The 25148-nt window shown below is 33.2% G+C and overlaps 1 long non-coding RNA gene across 1 annotated transcript; it reads right to left on the bottom strand.

Moving 5' to 3' along the window:
* Positions 1-23957: 23957 nt before the first annotated feature.
* On the bottom strand, positions 23958-24414 carry LOC149169852 (uncharacterized). The gene is made up of 2 exons (XR_016259415.1): positions 24335-24414; positions 23958-24103 (listed from the first exon to the last, which is right to left on the bottom strand). It is a non-coding gene; the product is annotated as an uncharacterized LOC149169852 (long non-coding RNA).
* Between the last annotated feature and the right edge of the window lie 734 nt (positions 24415-25148).

The following is a 25148-nucleotide window of genomic DNA, read 5'->3' on the forward strand; positions in this document are numbered from 1 at the left end:
ATTCACTCATCGTATGAGTGAGTTGAAACTTAAAACTAGAACCAAGGCTTAATAAAAGACTTTGACTAATACCTTAAGCCACTTGGTTTTCGTAATCGGCAAATCGGATCGGGGGAATCATGGTTATCGGGGTTTTGTTAACTTGCCATATAAAAGTCTCTGATGCGATGCATTTAAATGAATGTTTAATCCCTTTTGACTTAAGCTTTTCGTCGATCGGGGATATGGATGTATCGGGGATCGGAGGTATGGAGGTATCGGGGGTATGGAATGATATGCGCCGATATAAATCCCCGATGTGATTAAGTTTTATTTTATATATTAAATTTTAGTTTAATTAAATTAATTATATATTAATTAAATTTAATTAAATTAAGATTTAATATCATTTTATTTATTTATTTATTTATTTTGGTTTTATTTTAATGAAATTTAGTTATGAAATTATCTAAACTACAGCCACTTAGATATTTCAGTTTTTTAAGATTAGTAATTGATTTGGAAATTGGAGTAAATTTCTTAAATCCCGATGCTTAATGATTTGGTTGCATAAGTCGAAATGAAAAATGTCAGTGAAAACTAACTAAGGGTTAATATTTAAAATGAATGCATTATTGAACTAATTTATTTACAAAATGCAATATTGTACATTTTATGCATTTTTTAACCCAGGCTAGATAAATGACGAGACTTTAAAAAAATACCATTTTCAAACCAGTTGACCAAATGAGGCGAAACAAGCGTCAATGGAAAGCTTATAAAAAATCAATTCTAACAAAGCAATCAAAACAAGAATCCAAAGAAAATGAAAATTTAACAAAAGCGTATGATAATCGACTAAATAAAAATCCTAAAAGGTGCTTAGCCAAAATTTTATAGAAAGGGTCCCCATTATTGATGTGTTCACTTCAAAAATGGGGGGTTGTGTTTTTACCACAACAATGGCGACACACGGGAGAAGAACCAGTTATCTCTGTTTGATATGAATGAGATTTTCCTAAAACTAAAGTAAAAATAATTAAAGAAGAGAGAATTATGCTTGAAATGCTTGACTAGGTTCATTAGTCTGAATAAAAACAAGAATCATCTAACTGTAATTTTTCTTAAAATTCCTCATAAATTAAAATATTTCAAAGTTTTATATTAGTCTTTAATTAGTTGTAGAGATAAAGCAGGGGTCACTTTACAGCTTAGCTTCTAACATATACTCATTTGTCATAGGTAGAGCCACTGCTGCCAGTAAACATCTATAGTCTCGACAGGGTTACCTTTTAATCATCAATGATTCAGAATCCCATCTCTTTAAAAATTATTGACCTAGAAATAAATCCATATATATATGTTTATTTTATTTATTTATTTATTTATTTTTTTGTTATAAATCTTAAAAGCCATTGTCCTGGTTTGGTGGCCAGATAGTTGACAATGCCATTCACTGGTTATAATTGGACTGAACAAACTGGCTCGTGATGAGACCCCTTGTCTTATAATTGTTGGCAATCATAAGCCATTACCCTGATTTGTTTAGCAGTGTTGGTAATGTCAGTCTATTTTTCCTCTATGATCATGGTAAGCAGGCTCATGATGAGACCTCTTATCTTTTAAGTTTAAATATATTTCTGGATTATACTCTAGAAAAATAAGACTCTTTGGGACATGGAGAATCATTGACTCCTTAAGAGTTAAGAATGACAATTTTAGAGTTAAAGGTGCTTTGCTGTAAAGTGTCTTTACTTGGTTAAAAATAACTTTTCTTGACTGATAATAGCACTTTGAAAGATCCTAATAAAATTTTGAAATTTTGAAATGATTACAGTTTGATGAAAAAGAATTTTTTTAGATTTTATGATACTTTGCCAACTTCTCTTGATTGGTAATCTCTTCCTTAAATATGTCTACTTTTATAATAAGAAAATTAACCATTACTAAGAGATTTAAGAAAAAGCTAATAGGTGACTATTAACTATCTTTCTCTATGCATGCTGACCATTGTTAGGTAACAAGTAGACCTTCCATATAAATCATGGCAAAGTTACCAAAATCAAAACTGAAAACCGAAGGAAAAGAATTTAAGCCAAATTGAGAAAAGAAGTCAGCAAACCAACATAAAAATGAAGAAATTTGAAAGTGGAAAGGAAAATCTAAGTTTCGAAAGATAAACTCAAACAAGAATGTTTATACCAATGTCTCAACAATATGAAGAAAAGAAAATAATCGTGTAATCATTCCTTCTTATGTCGGGATTTAGAAAAATCATACCTTGCAGGGTTGTGAGTGTTTTAGGCTTTTTTGGATAGCAGCGACGATAAAATTCAGCCACAATGAAAATTTTCTATCTGATATCAATCTTCTTGTTTCAAAGCATCGTCTTGATCATTTTTTAATAACATGAATGCTCAAAGAAACAAACTAAAGGTTCAGAAATTCCCTGGTGTAGCTATTTCGATGAAGACTATTGCTGCTTCTTGAAATTAAGCCAGAAGAAGAGTATGGACTTCGAAAATATGATCTGGTGGAGGGTTGAAAGTTTTTTATGAAGAGCTGCAAAACATATTTATATATCAGAAAAACAAAACTAAAACTAAAGTAATGAAATGGAAATTAATGAAAGTGGGTACATGAATCTTACCATTGGATAATTGCTTTTAATCTTACCTGAAAGGTATCAGTTTTTCCAAACTAGTTGACTTCTTATTTTAATTAACATTAAAAATATGAAGAAGTCAAACTAACCAAAATCCTATAACCCAAAATCATTATTTATTTTATTTAAACTAAAACAACCAGTAAAATGTAAAAATGGAATGCTTAGTGCTAAGGGGAGTTGAAATTAAAACAAATGCATCAGAAATGAGAATGAGAATTTGCAGTAACGAATGTTTCTCAAAATATTATAAGTTTCATATAAACTCTATGATTTTATAAATTGTCCAGAATCAAGACCAAATCCATGATAATAAAATTTAAATATGAAGATAGGGAGGTCTTGAATTCTATTTTTAATTATGGAATTATATATTTAAAACTAAAATGTATGAGAAATTGAAATGATTTTTGTATGCTGCAATTTTGTCAACAATTTATTTTTCCCATAGTAGTTTCCCAAGCTCGCTTTTAAAATTACACATCACCGTATTAGATGATTCACATAACATGTTTCTTCACCATGCTTCAAGTTTAATTTGCAAGACTTCACCTTTGTTGCTATGCCATATATCGATTAAATGTTAATGGCTCAAAGGCATGCATTGGAAGCTATCGCATCGGTGGTTGAAATATCAAATTGCAGATATGAGAACATGCGAAGAAAATATGTGCGATGAGATGTAGTGATCACACTATTGAAGAGCTGTTATATTGCGAATCGGGGACAGTCATGCTGTAATTCTCAGATCGCAAACCGCATCTCGCAATTTGTATTTTGCACATTGCACATTGCAGATTCGGAATAATGGTATGGCCATAAATAAAAATGCGAGGAGGCGATTGCGATATTGGTGATGTGACGAATGACATAACTAATCGGCGATCGGCAATCTTAAGCATCTGATGTAACACAATACGTTGCTTGCGATGCCGATATGTGATGAATGACGTGGCTAATCGGTGATCGCGATCAGCAATCTTATGCACATGATGTAACACAATATGTTTCTTGCGATGCCGATATGTGATGAAGAGTGAACCCAATAATTTTATGATGAAAATTTAATAACATATCGGATCTAAGACATCGACCCTTTAAAATTATGCCCTTACTTTTATTGCGATTGAACGGACACGATATTTTTCATGAATTTGATTTGAATTTCATATCAGGTTTGGAATTATGTGGTCATCGCAATATCAGTAAAGTCGATTGTCAGAGATTGGCGATTCACGATAATGGAAATATACTTCAATTGTAAAGCTCCGATATGCGAAATGCGATATGGCATGTGAGTAAGATAATACATCGGAGGTCTTTGATGAACAATTTGTTATCAAAAGAAATGCTAAGAACTACTTCTGATGAAATCTTATGATGCAAATGGTCTTATGATATTTCTTGAAATTTCAATTGGGTTTTCTAAGTGAATAAAAGCAAAGTTAAAGAATGTTCAAATTCTAATGAATAACAAATAAAATTTCCCTGAACTTGTTGCAAATTTGAAATGGGTTTACTGCTTATTTTATGTTTTGAAAAGAAATAAAAACCTGCAAATAAAACAGAACACAAATCAAAAAATAAACTAAGGAAAAAATGAACTAATAATGGATGAGAATAAACTTGTAAATGCGTACCTGAAAGGAATTTGTCTGTAAATTTTACCTTATGAATCTTCAAATTCTTCTTTCGATTTATCAAAATTTTGACTTTGTTCAAAATCATCTCATCATTTATTCTAAATCTAAGTGTGCAATCAGCCTAAATAAAATCTGTTTATTCATGTCCAAGGAATATAAAATTTACCAGAAATAAATATGAAACTATGCTTCCCTTTTGAAGTGAAATGACAATTTATTACCTCTGCTCATTCCGAATTAATCTTGAGAAAAATCTGTATTGTTATAGTGACTGTTCAATAATGCCTCAGTAAATAAAGATGATGCGTTTTGCAGCATCAGATAATAAACTAAAGATTAGAATGAGATTAAGCCACTAATTGTGGAAAAATATCAAAACAAATTTTAATGTGTGCACTTAGCAAAATGGACATCCTTAAGATCATCTTTTAGCAAATTCCAAGGAAGATAATATGAACTTCATATGATTACCGTGAAAGGTTAGACTGACTAATAATGATGGAATTAGAATTAAACTTATTATAGACAGTCATACATTTCATTGGATAATGGGGTCATGAAGATTTTATATCTTCAAATCCTTATCATATAAATTTCAAAAGAAAATCTTAGAAGGAAATCCCGAAATGAAGAAAAGTGGCTTTAAGGCAATGGATGCCAAGTGCAACTTTTAATTGAATTTAATCAAGACATTTTTCAAAATAGACAGAGTAGAGGTATTGGTGTAATTTTTTTTTTTAAAAGGAGAGCAAGAATTAAAATTTCTGATAGGAAGAAAATGTATTCACTAAGCATGTATGAGAAGGGCTGACTGTTTTCTTTATTTTTAATCTGCAAAACTATTAAAAATAAATCAACTACCTAAAACAAACTAATTGAACTAATTCTACTCCTATTCTAACCATACACATGAAGATGTCTAGGTATAGTCATATTTCCAGTGTAACCATTCTCTCATTTTTATTCCCGCATATATGTACAGTTCAAATGTTAGTAATACAAATACAAATCTAATTAAACTAAGAAAATTAAATATGAAATCAGAATGTACAGTTATTGTTAGCAACTTAATTAAAATCTTATTCTCTTGAAATTTCCTTTCCAATTCAATACCAATTGGATCACAAAAATCTGGATGGATTTCCATTAATGATTGGGAAACGTTCAAAAGAGGAGATGACAGGCCGAATTGTGGATATGAGTTTTCAAATTCAAAGGCCTGGAAAAAATTGTTAGTGTTATGTACAAATGTTAAGCTATTAACAATCTCTTTTGAGAGAAAAATTTCCAAATATTTTTCAAATGAATTAATGAAAAATGGATGTAAATCTTTCAAATGAAATGGAAAATTATTAATTGAATTGAATTGCTGGCAAGATTGCAAAAATATATTCTCTTGTTGACATTGCCTTTGAAAAAATAGAAGCTTTTGATGAAACATTAGCATTGATTGAAATTAAAATATTAATATCTTTTGATGCTCATGATTATAATATGAAATTTCAATTTCCCAATCGGGCAATGCATCAATTGAGTGTTTGATAGTAAGGTGTTCAATATGCCAGCGAAAAGTGTGAAAATTTTGCAAAATAAAATCATAAAATAAATCTAAATTTAAACAAAATAGCTGTGAAAGAAAAACTAAAATGAAATCACTATTTGTACAACTAATGTTACAACACAATTGGGATTGTTTTGAAATAATTTCTCTTTCACAAGGATTGGCTAGAATTATGAAATTTGGGTAATTTCGAATTCCAACTTGTAAAATAGAAAACGAATTATGATTATGAATAGAAATGGGAGTTTGATCCTGATATGAATCATAAATTGGGATGTTTTCTTGAATAGTGAAATCATGAAGATAATTTGCTGCTCTAAAATGAGGATTGGTTGGGATAATTTCTAAATTGAAGCGTTCCCCATTCTCAGATGTTATCCAAAATTTATCATGAGGATTCTCTTGAAAAGAATAGAAATCAACATCCTCAATGTCAGAGTAATTATCATAAATGACTTCACAATATTCTCTACAATTCCCTTCTATCTCATCCAATATATCCAAACAAGGCAGAACAAGAATTTCATGTTCATTAGTGGCAAAAGAATGATCAATTATTGTTTCTTTATCTTGATAAAAATTTATTGGTAATTCATTTAAATCATCCTCTTTAATTTCTGAAATATCATTAATACTAAGAGGGGAAAATTACCATCATTAAAAATATCAGGATAAAGGGAAAAATGTGAACCTGAAACAATGTATTTAAAACTGTTTCTGTTTGAGAACTCTTGTGCATTATGCTCATTGTAAATTTCAGATTGTAAATCATTCCTTTGTATGCTCATGCTTTCTTGAAGAAGGCTGCTTTGCTGCTGTGATTTCGGCATTTGCTCATCATGGAGAAATTCAGAAATTTGTACAACAGTTTGCATTTTATTTACTTTGATTGCTGCTTGTACTTGCTGATTTGCGATTTGATTTTCCGAATTTACTTCAAAGTAGCTTTCAGATTTCAAGGTGGCTTTTTCTCCAAAATTGTTGTTGTTGTCTTCTTGCATTTGAATGGAAATATTTTCCAAGCTTTGTGAAACCACTTCATCACAATTTATTTGCACAACCAAATTGGAATTCTCATTTATGTTGGAAGAGAATGGAATAAAGCTTGAACCAATTTCATATGGATTGGGAATGGGTGGAAGAGAACAAATATATTCAAACCAATCTAATGATTCTTCTTCCGTAGGTTTATCTTCAATTTTGAATCTTAAACAATTTAAATGAAATCGAATATTAAAATCATTAACAGATTCACTTTCAAACCTTCGTAGATATTCAATTTCTTCACATACTTGTTCATAATCATAACTTTCAAATTTATAAATGAAAATTGTAACAAATTGATCCCAGCTATGAATTGAGGCAACTGGAAGAGTTCTACACCTGTTTCTGGTTTTTATTGCAAATGTGAGAGTAAAAATTCTGCATAAAATGCCTTCATCAATTCCTTGAAAATCATAATTTGAAACATTTTGAATAAATTGAAGGACATGATTAAAAGCAGAAGAATTTCCCTTACCATTAAACTTTACCTGAGACAAGAGTCTTACCACTTCAGGTGGAGTATTGGAAGATGCACGTCCATGGATACAACTCCAAATTGGAAGTTTAAAAGGAGCCATCATGATTTAAAATATTAAAATTGAAAAGACTCCAATAGACAAAAATCTCAGGCCTTCCTTCTAGCGCCAAAAATGTTGATGCCTCGAAAATCACTGCAACAACAATGGGGATAACCACTCAGTCCGGACCTTAAAGCAGCTCTTTTTTCGTTTGGTGTGGTGGCTCCGACTGGTTTAACTAGGTCCAGTTACCTTCTCCCTATTGCTATTGGTTTATGATGTATCTTTACCTACCAATAGATAGGGATATCAGATCAATTCTTCTTGCTGACCAGGCAAGAGAATGACTCTTAAGCTAATTTGGGTTCAGCCAAGCCACAACTAAAATTTTGCCTCTTTGAGGAGAGGACTTAAAAGAATGTAGAATTTACTCTAAATGCAATCTTATTCTATGATGCAAGCAAAAGAAACTAATCTAAATCCTATCTTAATTAGACAGATGTAGATCTAACCCAACTAAGAGTAAGATAATTAAAGTATTGGGATTTAAATATGTCTTGTTTATAATGAATATCAAGTTAATGAAGTAGTTCAATTAACTGATATTATGGTTACCAAAACACATCCTATTGAGACCTCTTAACTGAAATAATAAACCAACAATATTCAGGAAGTAGTTCACAAAAATGATATTAATTATCAAATCAGTAAATCCAATAATTGAATAATGAGATGTGGAAATAGTTCACAACACATTACCATTCAATAAATCAGTTTTATAATACATATTTCTGAGTAAGTAGTTACTCAAAAATGAGAAATTAATCCATAAAAACAAAGATACATAATAACAAGATTGAAACAAATTACCCATATTGACAATAGTGCACAAACATGAATAAAATGACACATTCCTGTTACCATAAAAATAAAATTGATATTTGAAATATTAGTATTAGAAATACCAATTTATTCATCCATTTCTCTGTCCTTGGTCTCCAACAGCTCTTTACATTGCTTGAACTTCTAATTTTCAAGCTAAAGCCACAATAGTGCAAACTTTTCCTTTCTTGCATAATTCAAGATACAAAGGGAAAATCCTCAATAATCCCCAGATCTGAGATTTCACTCCTCCCCACATACAACTCTAAATTCATATTACAGTAGTGCTTTTAGAAGTCTAAAATTGCTGAGGAGAGAAGCCCTTATTACATTTTGCAATCTGCTATTTATAATATTTGTGAAGGAATTCTTGAGAGGAAAGTTTGTTGAAGAGAAATCTGTCAAATCCAATTTTATTTGCTCAAAAATCCTGATCTTCAATTGCTGGAGCATTCTCATTGATTGAGATCCTTTTCCCCATATTTCTTCCACTGTTTTCCTGCAAAAAGAAATCAAAATAAATTAAGATGCAATCAAAATATCATTTCTGGCAATTAAATCAAATCCAATCAAATTCTATGTAGAATAAAGCTCTCTATTGATGTTTGGGGTGGTTTAATTGGCCAAAGATATTATTAACCAATGGATATGCAATTAGAAGAGGCTTTGGACAAATGAAAATGAAGAAAATAACTCAAAAAATTGATTTTGTTTTCAAAATTTGGAGCTTGATATTCTGCCTGATTTTTGACCCAATAAATGATTAAATATGTTATTGAAACCTACTAAAAAATGTTCTCCTTGATTTTCTCTTTCCAATGAGCCATCCCAGGCCTCATTTGACCAAGTAAAACTCATTCTGTAAGCTTCCAAAGTTGATGAGACAAATCTGGCATAAATCTGGAAATTCTGTTGCTGGGCTAAAAATATTGTAATTAAAAACTAATCCTAAATTAGTCTCTAATTAATTATAATTTAATTTCTAATTATAAACTAAAGTAATTATTAATAAACTATTTATTAATCTAATTAACTGATATTTAATTAGCTATTTATAAACAATTAATATTAATCTAAATAATCCCGGATGCGGGTGGCGGGACGGAAGAGATGGGCACGCCACATGCCACGCATGGGCTGCCCCGTGTAAACAATACGGCCACCAGGGGAAGGCCGTCAACCTTAACATGAACCCCCCAGCTGCGTTAATGCAGTTAATGGCAAGGGTGGTAGGTTTATGGATCTGCAGAGAGCACTTAATGCGCGCCTGGTTCGAGGGCATAAGGCAGAGTTTATCAGGCGCGATGGAGTGCGCAAGGAATTATTGTCTGAAGAATTTTGGAAGAGGGGAAATTACAGAGAGCCGAGGCGGTGGCAGCTTTGTTCACCTCGACGCCTGGTTTCTCGTGGTCACTATCACTGCCATTGCCACTTTGGTTGTTGGTCATGTAGACGGCGGCAATTGGCTCAATTGCAGGGTAAGAACTGGAATTGGTCCACCTTGCTACCAAGGGACGGGTCTCAGAAAGGAAATTGGGCACCAGAGAGAGATCTGGGAAACAATTGGCTCTGTCTTCGACTCCAAGCTCACCTGCAAACACACAAGAAAAGATTCAGAATCACCATGGTTAAACTCCGACAACGACAACCATGTAGGAGAGGTCCAGCAAGAGGTTCCTCCTCGCGAGCCCCAGCAGTGGATGAGCATCACCACTGCTGCTGCTGCTATTGCCATAGGAGAGCCAGAGCTACCCCACTCCCCATCAGTCAGTTCTTGGAGGTTGGGAGCGCTAATGAAGAAAAATCCGAGCTTCCCTCCTTTGGCTCAGTGGTTTTCACATTGCAAAGTTCTGAGAGCAACCCAGGGCTCAATGCCCACATCTCAGTCATGTTCACAAAACTTCGGGAAGGAAATGGGGAGAACACCCCTCAGAACTTGCAGGAGAAGCAAGCGGAAGGCAAAGGCAAAGAAATTGACAAAGGAGAACATGAAGCAGGGAAACAGAGCTCAGCTATGGAGCCACCAGCGTCTGAGGCTGGACCGCACGATACCTCTCCTCCGGTGGGGCCAGCTCCTTCAGATATTGATGAAGAGACATGGAGAAAGATGTGGGAGGGACGACCAGAGGGGGATGGCTGGGCGTATGTTGTGGAGGACAAAAGCCTCGCTGAAGAAGCTGATGCCTATTTCGCGACCCTTCCTTCATCTTCAACTCATCACAAGGATTAACGCAGACGCAGACGCGGGTACTTCTCTCTTGCATTTTCGTTTTGCTTGCTGGCAGCTGATGCTTGCATCGTCGCCATATGTAATTAAGCCTTGTCTCTGGTCTGATCTTAATTTCAATTGGTCCACGTCGAGCGCTTCTGTCTTGCTCACTTCTATTTGGTTGTTAAGTCAGTCCCTTTTGGCAGTTAGCCCCTGCATGGGCAGTAATGTGTTGGGTCCTCTTTCTGTGGCTCCACTGGGAGTCCGTTGATTTCTAGAACTGTTTTTGCAAATTTGATCCAGTGCTGCCCCTGCGTGGGAGCTTTTAGTGTCGAGTATGGTCTGAATGGTTTTGATAAGGCTTTCCCTGCGTGGGAGCCTTCAGAATTTTGGTCAAGGTTCCCAGGGTGCTACCAGAGGCCCTGGAAAACCCGTCTTACAGTCTGTAATTTTTACTTGTACAGTTAATATATGACTTAGCTAGTTTTTACGGAGAAAAAAAAAATATTAATCTAAATAATATCTTAATTTTAATTTATTTTAATTAATTATATTACATATATTAATTAATTTAAAAATTATTATTTAAATTAATAAATATTATTTCTAATATTAAATTAATCATACTTCACTTACCTCTCTTTATTTATTCACTCATCGTATGAGTGAGTTGAAACTTAAAACTAGAACCAAGGCTTAATAAAAGACTTTGACTAATACCTTAAGCCACTTGGTTTTCGTGATCGGCAAATCGGATCGGGGGAATCATGGTTATCGGGGTTTTGTTAACTTGCCATATAAAAGTCTCCGATGCGATGCATTCAAATGAATGTTTAATCCCTTTTGACTTAAGCTTTTCGGCGATCGGGGATATGGATGTATCGGGGATCAGAGGTATGGAGGTATCAGGGGTATGGAATGACATGCGCCGATATAAATCCTCGATGCGATTAAGTTTTATTTTATATATATATATATTTTATCTATTAAATTTTAATTTAATTAAATTAATTATATATTAATTAAATTTAATTAAATTAAGATTTAATATCTTTTTTTTTTTTGGTTTTATTTTAATGAAATTTAGTTATGAAATTATCTAAACTACAGCCACTTAGATATTCCGGTTTTTTAAGATTAGTAATTGATTTGGAAATTGGAGTAAATTTCTTAAATCCCGATGCTTAATGATTTGGCTGCATAAGTAGAAATGAAAAATGTCAGTGAAAACTAACTAAGGGTTAATATTTAAAATGAATGCATTATTGAACTAATTTATTTACAAAAATGCAATATTGTACATTTTATGCATTTTTTAACCCAGGCTAGATAAATGACAAGACTTTAAAAAAGTACCATTTTCAAACCAGTTGACCAGATGAGGCAAAACAAGCGTCAATGGAAAGCTTATAAACAATCAATTCTAACAAAGCAATCAAAACAAGAATCCAAAGAAAATGAAAATTTAACAAAAGCGTATGATAATCGACTAAATAAAAATCCTAAAAGGTGCTTAGCCAAAATTTTATAGAAAGGGTCCCCATTATTGATGTGTTCACTTCAAAAATGGGGGGTTGTGTTTTTACCACAACACTACCTAGACCCCTAATATTCCAAGAAGTGAACTTCATAATTAAAGGTTAGTAAATGAGTAACTAGATAGATCTTTCATCTTACCTGAATCTATCATTAGCTTTCCACATTCCATCAACAACTCATTCTGCTTTTTCTTGCCCCTTTTCTTTCCTAGGATTCTGGGTGCTAGTCCTCCTGTATTCTTCATCGTTTTCACTCTTTCATTGCTTTTTCTTTCCTTGTGTTTTAGTATTTCTACCCCCTTAGTCTGGGTTTTCCATAAAAACCACTGCTGAACCCTATTGAAATCCTCCGTGGGTAATGAGTCTAACCCTTCTTTGGTTCCTTACTTCAAGAAACCTTCTAGATCTAGGTTTTCTTTCTCAAGAATCTCCTGGAGTTCATGGTCCTCCATTTCCATCTCACTTTGGGTCATTTCAAGATCCATCTCCTATTCTGCATTACTTATCATAAATTCTTTTTGCTTGTTGTTTTCTTGTATATGTTCATTGTCTTTTGCCCTTTCTTCCTCCTCTGGGCTTCCTTCCTTTTCTTTATTTGGTTCTATTGGACCTTCGTTTGCTTCAAGGACATGGAACATGTTCTGGCTGGCTTGCTGCCCTGCATCTTTACATGTTCTGGTTCCTCTTTTTCCTCCTTTTCCTTTGTGTTCCACCTTGAGGTAGCTTTTTGAATCCTTCATAGTATCAACTTTGTTTTTGTTCTCTATCTTACTGAGAGGGTAGTCTTTGATCATATGTCCATGCTCGTGACATTTACGATATTTGAATGGTATATGTTCATAATCTACTGTTTGTAGCCACTCTTCATCAAAAAGTTCCAGAATAACTTCGTCCGGCAAAGCTCCAGAGAGATCCATCTCCACACATATTCTGGCAAAGGAAGTATACTTTCCTCTTCTAGTGGCCTCAGAAACTTTGACAAAATGCCCTAACTTATTTCCTATTGCTGATAGAGATTCCGTTTGCTAGTAATCAAGAGGTAGAGAATAGAGTCTGACCCAGACTGGGACCGAAGTGAAAGTTTCCTGTTCTAGAACAAAATTCATAATCCACGGTCGCATATAGAGGCCTGCTGCAGCATAAAAGTATGGCCCTCCTTCAAACACTCTGTCCCTATCTTCAAGATTTGCAAATACTACAGTGAAAAATCCCTTGGACCCCAGATGTAGATCAATGCTGCCTTTTGGTTTCCAGTGGTATTTAATCCACGTTTGTAAGGATTTTTCAGTGGGCCACAACCCCATGAATTTACATATGATTGCATAAGTTTGCATGTGATCCCTGTGCGCCTACAGCGCTGGATCATTTAAAATGACTCTTGGGGTTACCGCCGCTTTGGGTTTGCATGGGCCCATGTGCGCTTTGTCTTTAGTGCCTAGTTCCTTGACTTCTTCCTCATTTTCCATTGCATTATTGTGCTTCCTTGACTTAGTTCCCTCCTGCTCTTCTTCATTGTTCCTATCCCTTCCTTCTGAAGGCTCTCTATCATTTTCCATCATTTTTTTTCCCTGCTAGCCACAACCTGCTTGTAGGAGGGAGAGGAGCTCCCTCCGATGCGTCCTTTCATGGAGGATTGCGTCACCGTTCAAAACCCTAGTTCATCTTCCCGCTTCCTTCTGATTTCCCTGCTCCCGTCCTCAAGTATCATCATGCATAGGTTATCCATTATCTATGGAGTTGTTGTTTATGTGAACATGTTTCTGTATTTTTTATTTTTTATTTTTTTTAGGGACAAAATATTGTATAAGATTAATCTTATTAATTTGAAATACTTCTATCTACATTATGGATCACAAAAGTCTTAGATCTAACATTGTACAAGAAATGACATTTAAGATTCTACAAATAAATACTAGTAGATTGTAATGGAAGAGATGAAAAAAGTGACATGACATTGTGAATAATATCATGGTTATCATTCCATATTTGAAAATGCATAAAAACTTGTTGGAGTCAAAGAAGTAAAAATTTTATGCAATTTTGTTTCAATTACAAAATTTCAAACCCAATAATTAAAATATAATTAGACTTCAATTACACTCAAGGAAACACTACATTAGGACTCAATCTACACAAATTAGCTACCTCCATTGTGTAAATTTGAATTCTACTCAAATGAGGTAGGATCAAAACTCAGATATGTAAAAAAGCATCGAAAATTATAATCAACGAAACGACATGCAAAACCCAAAAACTTATAATCTAATCTATAATCACTCAGGTATGGTGGTAGGTGATAATCTAGTCTATAATCACTCATGTATGGTGGTAGGTGACAATCTAATCTATAATCACTCAGGTATGGTGGTAGGTGGCTTAGTTGTGTAGTGGTAGGTGATAATCTAATCTATAATCACTCAGGTATGGTGGTAGGTGGCTTGGTTGTGTAACATATAATCTAATCTATAATCACTCAGGTATGGTGGTAGGTGGCTTAGTTGTGTAACATATAATCTAATCTATAATCACTCAGGCATGGTGGTAGGTGATGATCTAATCTATAATCACTCAGGTATGGTGGTAGGTGGCTTAGTTGTATAATGGTATGTGATAATCTAATCTATAATCACTCAGGTATGGTGGTAGGGGGATTAATTGCTACACAACTAAATCTTCTTCTTGAAAACTTAGTATAAAGACCTAGTAATGTGTTGTATGAAATTTTGTGGAAATTGGCCATCAAACATTCTGTGAATATTGGAAACAAACATGGGTAAATAATAAAAATAGGTTTCAAAAGCCATATTTCCAAAGAAATGCATCACCATATGAAATTACTTACTTGAGTTGCTCTTCATTGTAACGTGTCTAAAATTGAAGATATTTGTTCCATGGTGCACACTTATATATGACACATTGAGATTGTAGTAGCAACCGACTTAGATGGCGGATACTTAGCATCTCGTACTCAACAAGGGATAACTGGCTTAAGAAGAATGCCATATGTCTTATCTAATCAACCAATAGGTTTTAATTTAGCAATTTTCTCAAAAAATTTCATAAGAAAAGTGCTATCAATAAGAAATAAGAACAAGAATCTCAAGGTTTGATCAAATTAAATAGCAAACCAAAACATTAAGTGTGTGTATTGTTACCAATGTTTCTACACCACACTTTTAGAAACATATTTAGGAAATTAAATTGAATTGGGAAACCAAAAGTATATTGTAGAACATCTCACATTATTGCTTCCTACAATTGTTCAACCATGAGGTCAATAAAATTGAGATATAAATATAGTATTCAACCATTATGGATGGTTCTGGCCAGTCGCTATGTATCAATAATCCATTAAGAATGCAAGAATAGAGCATTAATACGTATCAATAATCCATTAAGAATGCAAGCATAGAACATTAATACATTTAGCGCAGCCACATGCCAAACGCAGAGCTATTTCATTATTTATGTAAAATTATTTGTATGAAAATAAAAAAGAAATAAATCGCAGTCACACACCCTTAAATTTATATGAAAATTTAACATAAGAGATTATAATTAATAATTTATAACAAAGTTTAACATATATGTATTATAATTGTATCAGTTAAATGTGAACACATAAATATACAAATATTACAATGGTACTAGGTAAATATTATTTTTGTAAGTTTGGTAGGACTATATCTTTATGATGTAAGAGCACAGAGATCAACATTTATCCAAGACCTGATGGACATACTAATAGTGTAAAACCAATCCATAATTTTTAAAAATCTAATCTTTTACACGACAATAATAGTTATTTGAATGCAATAAGTTGGGCAAAAGAAGACATAGTGAATGATAATATTAGAATAGTGTTTCATAATGGGTGGTTAAAAAAAAACCTTTTTATGAGACAATTTAAAAACTAGTGGAAGACAATGATTCCTTACCAAACTTGAGAAAAGCTATTGCTTGCAAATACTTGAGAAAAGAAGTTTAAATAATTAATAATGTATATTTTTCCAGATGTTAAAGGGTACAAGTTAGAAGATTATGTGGACTACTTTCAAAATTGTAGTGGATATATTTGTGAATTTGTTTTATACTTTGAACTAAGTAAATAGAGTGGGAATTTCATTATTTTTTTATTGTGGTTAACTAGATATTAATGAAACTAATTAGACTACTCTTATAAATATAAAAATTACAAAAAAAGAAATAAATCGAAGTCACACACACTTAAACTTAGAAATTTATATAAAAATTTAAAATAAGAGATTATAAATAATAGTTTATAACAAAATTTAATATATAGATATTACAATTGTATTATATATTTATTACATTATTATATATTTATTATATATTTATTACATTATTCAAGAACTCACTAGTAACTATAATAATATAAAATTTTCTCAAAATTACAATCATTGAATCTTATATTCTTTCCATAAAATTTATAAAATTACTAACAAATACAATTTATAAAATTACTAGCAAATACAATTCTGGCAATCTATGTTTATACTAAATAATTTTTTTCCATTTTTCAAGAATTCTACATATCATGTATTAATCATAATAATATCTACGTGTCTCAAAATTTAAGACTTATATCACATGAATTAAAATATAAAATCTAACCAAAATTTAAAAGTTACAATCACAGGATTTGGTTGCATCAAGTGATGAATGAATTGATACATGATACAAAAACAAAGTTCTATAATTGGTAGAAATAGATTTTTTTTTTTTTTAAACATATTTTAAACAATTAAAATTAAAATCCAATCAAAATTTAAAATTTATATCACAAGAATTAAATATAAAATCTAACCAAAATTAAAAGTTACAATCACAGGATTTGGCTGCTACATCATGTGATGATGAATTCATACATGATACAAAGAGAAAGTTCTATGTAAGTTTGTAGTTGTGTTGCATTCGCTTTTGCTTTTAGGCCTTAAAAATATGGGAGATGATGTAGTCTTCTCAAAGGTAGAATAACTAGCGGAACTCAATTCTTTCATTATTATGAAGCTAAGCTTCATGAGATCTTAGGCTGTACAAGAGAAACATCCAGAGAAAATTATTTATGAGAAGCACAAAAATGAAACTTGCTGATCCTCAGTCAAGAGAAATTATCCTCGATTTCCCTCTAAGAAGACAACAAAACTGCCAATATAATATCTCAAACATCATATTACAATGATTTTTCTTTTAAATGAATCAAAACTCTTTGGATAGAGGCATATGTATCACTTCTCTCCATGCTTAACATCATACACCTAAAATAAATTGGACTAATATACACCACATTTTACTGGAAAAAATCCAATCAAAATTTAAGACTTATATCACAAGAATTAAAATATAAAATCTAAGCAAAATTTAAAAGTTACAATCACAGGATTTGGCTGCATCAAGTGATGAAGGAATTCATAAATGATACAAATACAAAGTTCTATAATTGGTAGGGAAAAAAGTTTTTTAAACATATTTTAAACAATTAAAATTTAAAATCCAATCAAAATTTAAAACTTATATCACATGAATTAAAATATAAAATCTAACCAAAAATTAAAAGTTACAATCACAGGATTTGCTGCATCACGTGATGAATGAGTTCATACATGATGTAGAAATTCTCACTATAGATTAACCTGATAATGCAATATACTAAAGCAAAATACTTAATCTACTTCTACAATCAAACTTGCAGAAGCTTAATCGATTTGAGCAAGATCAAGCATAACACATATAACAAAGAAGAAGAATCAATACACATGAAACAAAGAAGAATACTCTAAGGAAAGCCTCAGCTAAAAACCCCACTATCTGTATTATCATACAAGGTGGAAATACATCAATATTACACAAAGCTTTAGCTCTCATAGCTAGCCAGCTCTCAGTATAATCCTCCCAGATGCTCACAGGCTAACAAGGCTTCTCACAAACCTTCTCCTCTGCCCTCCAAGCCTCCTATTTCCTTGTGTAGTTTCTCTGGGTGATCCTCCTGTTACCAAGTGTAAAACTGATCTCACACCCTATAAAACTGCGCAATCCTCAAGGAACCTTATTCCTTCTGCATGGATGAGTTTCCTTTATAGGAAAATTCCTCCAACTGATAGTACACTATCCCTGTCTTTAATCTCAATTGGGTCTTTCTCTGAATAGAAATGCATGAGTTATTTATGAGAGAATCTTCAGTTATCTGGAGTACACTAGTTTGACGCATGCATGCATTAACTGACTGAACTCACAATTAGTTCCTCAAACTGTTTGAAACTAATTTAACTGGACTTAACTTAGTTAACTGAGCTAACTAGTTACAACTCAAATACAACTAATCCTTATCTCCTTAATTAAGAGATAATCTCCTTAACTTAAGGGATAACTGTTGCATGATTCACAAAGACTTCTAGCTTGAATTTCTCCAACTAATTAACTCAAGATGAATTAATTAATTATTTTTCAAGCAGCTGGTGAGACTAAATTCGAATTTTAATTCTCAATTTTAATTCAAGGACAAACTAAAATTGGAATATACTGAATGCTATTTTTAGCATTTCTTGTTTCTATTTTCAATACTCCCTTTCAACAAGAAAGGAATTCAACTCGATCCCAATCCTAAACCTTTGGAATGTTCTGCATGCAACACTTCTCTCAAGTGTTGTTGCTCCAACAACTTAGAAACAAAAAAATATCCAACCTGAATCAGAATGATGCCTCTATCATCAAAGTCTCCGACTGCTATTCCCTCTGTTGATTGAAAACTCTGTGCTTTTGCTGACTCTGCCTTTCTGCACTGTTTTCAACCCTTCTCTGTGCTCTTCAATATCTAAATTCTCTAGCCTCTGCCACTTTGATCTCTGATTGCATCAATCCCACTGATTCCTCCCGCTACTATGTACTTTGGGCTCTCGTAGCAAGGTATTATCCATGTGATAAAACCCCTCAATGGACCCTGCCAAATTTTAGCCTTCTTGGGATTATCACTTCACATTGCCCCACCTCACACCTGGAGGTATGGCTGCATGTGATTCCTTTTCCCACTTCTCCAATTGTGGTTCCTCCACAATTGTCTGAGACTTCTTCTGGGACGGCATGTTGAGAGGTAATTTACTCTCCCTCTCAACAACTAAGTTTCTAGCATTTACCTTGCTCCTCAAGGCTTTGCATGCATCTTGAACCTCAAGAGCATACAGGTCCTTGGCTAGCACACCAATCTCTTTCATTTGTCCCACTGTCACGAAATTTTCTGGAAAAAGAGCTGATTTTTAAATCAGCGATATCTCCCTCATCCGAACTCCGATTCAGTCGATTTTTTTTTGAATTTGGGTATTTTTTCTGCAAGGAATCCAGATCTTCTATTTGTTTTTGAATATTTTGCACAAAAATTTTCAGATCTGCTCTAAAAACTCACGACCCAAAACTCAAAACTTCGAAATCTCCTTTAGTATATTGTTCATTGCTCCTATAAACTCAGCTTCGATACCATATAGAAATTCTCACTGTAGATTAACCTGATAATGCAATATACTAAAGCAAAATACTAAATCTACTTCTACAATCAAACTTGTGGAAGCTGAATCGACTTGAGAAAGATCAACTAGAACACATGTAACAGAGAAGAAGAATAAATACACATGAAACGTAGAATAATACTTTGGGGAAAGCCTCAGCTAAAAACCTCGCTATCTGTATTATCATACAAGGTGGAAATACATCAAGATTACACAAATCTTTAGCTTTCACAGCTAGCCAGCTCTCAATACAATCCTCTTGGACGCTCATAGGCTAACAAGGCTTCTCACAAACCTTCTCCTTTGCCCTCCAAGCCTCCTATTTCCTTGTGAAGTTTCTCTAGTGATCCTCCTGTTACCGAGTGTAACACTGATCTCGCACCTTGTAAAATTGCACAATCCTCAAGGAACCTTATTCCTTCTGCATGGATGAGTTTCCTTTATAGGAAAATTCCTCCAATTGATAGTACAATGTCCCTGTCTTTAATCTCAACTGGGTCTTTCTTTGAATAGACATGCATGAGTTATTTATGAGAGAATCTTCAGTTATCTGGAGTACACTAGTTTGATGCATGCATGCACTAACTGATTGAACTCACAATTAGTTCCTCAAAATGTTTGGAACTAATTTAACTGGACTTAACTCAGTTAACTGAGCTAACTAATTACAAATCAAATACAACTCATCCTTATCTCCTTAATTAAGGGATAATCTCCTTAATTTAAGGGATAACTGTTGTGTGACTTCACAATGACTTCTAGCTTGAATTTCTCCAACTAATTAACTCAAGATGAATTAATTAATTATTTTTCAAGTAGCTGGTGAGACTAAATTCAAATTTTAATTCTCAATTTTAATTCAAGGACAAACTAAAATTGGAATATATTGAATGCTATTTTTAGCATTTCTTGTTGCTATTTTCAACACTCCCTCTCAACAAGAAAGGAATTCAACTCGATCCCAATCCTAAACCTTTGGAATGTTCTGCATGCAACAATTCTCTCAAGTGTTGTTGCTCCAACAACTTAGAAACAAAAAAATATCCAACCTAAATTAGAATGATGTCTTTGTCATCAAAGTCTCTGACTGCTATTACCTTTGTCGATTGAAAACTTTGCGCTTCTGCTGACTCTGCCTTTTTGCATTTTTGTCAACCCTTCTCTACACTCTTCAGTATCTGACTACTCTAGCCTCTACCACTTTGACCTCTGACTACATCAATCCCACTGATTCTTCCCTCTACTATGTACTTTGGGCTCCCGTAGCATGGTACGATCCATGAGATAAAACCCCCCAATGGACCCTGCCCAATTTCAGCCTTCTTGGGACTATCACTTCACATCGCCCCACTTCACACCTGAAGGTATGGGTGCATGTGATCCCTCTGCCCACTTCTCTAATTGTGGCTCCTCCACAATTGTCTGAGACTTCTTTTGGGACTGCATGTTGAGAGGTAATTTACTCTCCCTCTCAACCACCAAGTCTCTAACATTTGCCTTACTCAAGGCTTTGCATGCATCTTGAACCTCAAGAGCATACAGGTTCTTGGCTAGCACACCAATCTCTTTCATTTGTTTCACCATCACGAAATTTTCTGGAAAAAGAGCTGATTTTAAATCAATGATATCTCCCTCATTCGAACTCCAATGCAACCGATTTTTTTTTGAATTTGGGTATTTTTTCCGCAAGGAATCCATATCCGCTATTTGTTTCTGAATATTTTTCACAAAAATTTTCAAATCTGTTTTGGAAACTCGTGGCCCAAAAATCAAAACTTCGAAATCTTCTCTAGTATATTGTTCACCGCCCGATAAACTCAGCTCTGATACCATGTAGAAATTCTCACTGTAGATTAACCTGATAAGAAATATACTAAAGCAAAATACTTAATCTACTTCTACAATCAAACTTGCGGAAGCTTAATTGATTTGAGCAAGATCAAGTAGAACACATATAACAGAGAAGAAGAATCAATACACATGAAACATAGAAGAATACTCTAGGGAAAGCCTCAGCTAAAAACCCCGCTATCTATATTATCATACAAGGTGGAAATACATCAAGATTACACACAACTTTAGCTCTCACAGCTAGCCAGCTCTTAGTACAATCCTCCTAGATGCTCATAGGCTAAGAAGGCTTCTCACAAACCTTCTCCTCTGCCCTCCAAGCCTCCTATTTCCTTGCGAAGTTTCTCTGGGTGATCCTCCTATTACCAAGTGTAACACTGATCTCACACCCTATAAAACTGTGCAATCCTCGAGGAACCTTATTCCTTCTGCATGGATGAGTTTCCTTTATAGGAAAATTCCTCCAACTGATAGTACACTGTCCTTGTCTTTAATATCAACTGGATCTTTCTCTGAATAGGCATGCATGAGTTATTTATGAGAGAATCTTCAATTATCTGGAGTACACTAGTTTGATGCATGCATGCATTAACTGATTGAAATCACAATTAGTTCCTCAAACTATTTGGAATTAATTTAACTGGACTTTACTCAATTAACTGAGCTAACTAATTACAACTCAAATACAACTCATCCTTATCTCCTTAATTAAGGGATAATCTCCTTAACTTAAGGGATAACTATTGCATGACTTCACAAATATTTCTAGCTTGAATTCATTCAAATAATTAACTCAAGATGAATTAATTAATTATTTTTCAGGTAGCTGGTGAGACTAAATTCAAATTTTAATTCTCAATTTTAATTTAAGGGCAAACTAAAATTGGAATATACTGAATTCTATTTTTGGCATTTCTTGTTGCTATTTTCAACACATGATACAAAGACAAAGTTCTATGTAAGTTTGTAGTTGTGTTGCATTTGCTTTGTGGGAGAGGATGTAGCCTTCTGAAAGGTAGAATAACTAGAAGGTAGTATAACTGGAGGAACTCAATTTTTCCATTATTATGAAGCTAGGCTTCATGAGCTCTTAGGCTATACAAGAGAAGCATCCAAAGAAACTTCTTGATGAGAAGCACCAAAACGAAACTTGTTGATACTCAGTCAAAAGAAATTATCCTCGATTGCTCCCTAAGAAGACAAAAAACCCCTAGTATAATATCTCAGACAACAAATTACAATGATTTTACTTTTAAATGAATCAAAACTCTTTGGATAGAGGCACATGTATCACTTCCCTTCGTACTTAACATCATACACCTAAAATAAATTGGACTAATATACACCAAATTTTACCGGAAAAATTACATAGATAGAAATCTACAAGCTTCAAGTTTTTACTGTGATGGCACTGAACCCATATAATTGGAACAATCTTATTTCTTTAGACTATTAGCTTCTTTTGATTACCTGCCTGGATTACAATTGTTGATCTCAAAGTTGTAAGGTACTGTTGTTTGCCAATCATGCATTTCACATCCTTTTGTATAGCAACAACTGCCTTGCTTCTATGCTTCAGCACCCCATATTCCTTCCTCGCTCTTTTACCCTTCAACACTGCACATATAAATAAGTGCAGTATTAAAGCACAGAACTTGATCAAGCATCAACACGTACATTCTTATCTTACAATGCAATATATAGGTTGCCTAGCATTTATGCATGCTTCTTAAAATCAAATAGAGTATAAGTTTCCTTTTACCTACATAAAAGAAAGCATAAGATGGAGGGCGTCCATGATTGAACCAAAGTTTTAGCTTTCTTTAGTTCCTTGAAATAACTATGGACCTGATAACCTTTGAAACACTTTTGCGTTGCAATAATTCCACGAAATGTTTGACATCGTATGTCTTCCAGCCTGCCAATATGCACATAGATATTATGTTTAAATTTTAAGTAAAGCATGAAGGTCAGATTGCATATACTGATAAGAGAAAGAATATTTCTGAGAGAAACAAGGCTGAACAATAAATAGATCAAATAAAATATGAGAAATGTTTGTAGTTGTGTTGCATTTGCTTTGTGGGAGAGGATGCAGTCTTCTAAAAGGTAGAATAACTAGAGGAACTCATTTCTTCCATTATTATGAAGCTAAGCTTCATGAGCTCTTAGGATGTATAAGAGAAGCATCCAAAGAAACTTCTTGATGAGAAGCACCAAAGCGAAACTTGTTGATCCTTAGTCAAGATAAATTATCCTCGATTGCTCCCTAAGAAGACAACAAAAACCCTCGTATAATATCTCATACAACAAATTACAATGATTTTTCTTTTAAATGAATCAAAACTCTCTGGATAGAGGCATATGTATCACTTCCCTCCATACTTAAAGTCATACACCTAGAAGAAATTGGACTAATATACACCACATTTTACTAGAAAAATTACATAGACATAAATCTACAAGCTTCAAGTTTTTACTGCGATGACACTGAACCCATATAATTGGAACAATATTCTTTTTTGAGACTTCTAGCTTCTTTTGATTACTTGGCTGGATTACAATTGTTGATCTCAAAGTTGTAAGGTATTGTTGTCTGCCAATCATGCATTTCACATCCTTTTGTATAGTGACAGTTGCCTTGCTTCTATCCTTTAGCACCCCATATTCCTTCCTCGCTCTTTTACCCTTCAAAACTGCACATATAAAGAAGTGTAGTATTAAAGCACAGAACTTGATCAAGCATCAACACATACATTCTTATCTTACAATGCAATATATAGGCTGCCTGGCATTTATGCCTACTTCTTAAAGTCAAACAGAGTATAAGTTTCCTTTTACCTACATAAAAGAAAGCATAAGATGGAGGGCATACATGATTGAACCAAAATTGTAGCTTTCTTTAGTTCCTTGAAATAACTGCAGACCTGATAACCTCTGAAACACTTTTGCACTACAATAATTCCATGAAGTGTTTGAGACCGTATGTCTTCCAGCCTACCAATCTGCACATAGAGATTATGTTTAAATTCTAAGTAAAGCATGAAGGTCAGATTCCATATACTGATAAGAGTAAGAATATTGTTGAGAGAAACAAGGCTAAAGAATAAATAGATCAAATAAAATATGAGAATTTTCTAATACATAAAAATAAATTAAATTTTATAAACAATGGTATATATAATATTGAAAAATTAATCTTAATTATTTTAATAAAATTAAAAAAAAATCTATAGATTTTGTTTTTAAATTAAAAAATATATTTTTTAAAACAAGAATTCCATTTTTTTTTTAATAATTACTCTTGGGATAATCTATTTTGCAAGGATTTTGTGGAGAAGTTGGGAGCTTTTATTGTGAGGCTTCACAGGAAGGAAATTCCCTATGCCAACAGGATAAAAAAGAAATCTGTCCCATAAGAAAATGGGCTACCTCAACTGGATGAAGAAGCAATCTGTCCCAGATGAAAAAGCAGTCTGTCCCATAAGATTCTTTCTCTCTTTCTCTGCCACTTAATTTGAGAAAGAATTTACAAAAATCATGGTAATTGATAAAAATAGATCATGTTAATTGATAAAAAAATCATGGTAACTGATAAAAGTAGATCATGGTAATTGGTAAAAGTAATAAATTCAAGTTCAAGTTAATAAAAAATAAAGGTAATTCAATTTGTCAATAACTAATAAAAAAAATAAAAGTTCAAATAAATTGCTACTGATGGGCAGTAGCTAAGGCCACCAA

Source organism: Pinus tabuliformis, chromosome 4_2 (assembly GCF_031772625.1).
Source record: "Pinus tabuliformis cultivar Carrire ecotype Pingquan chromosome 4_2, CPIR1, whole genome shotgun sequence".
Taxonomy (NCBI): domain Eukaryota; kingdom Viridiplantae; phylum Streptophyta; class Pinopsida; order Pinales; family Pinaceae; genus Pinus; species Pinus tabuliformis.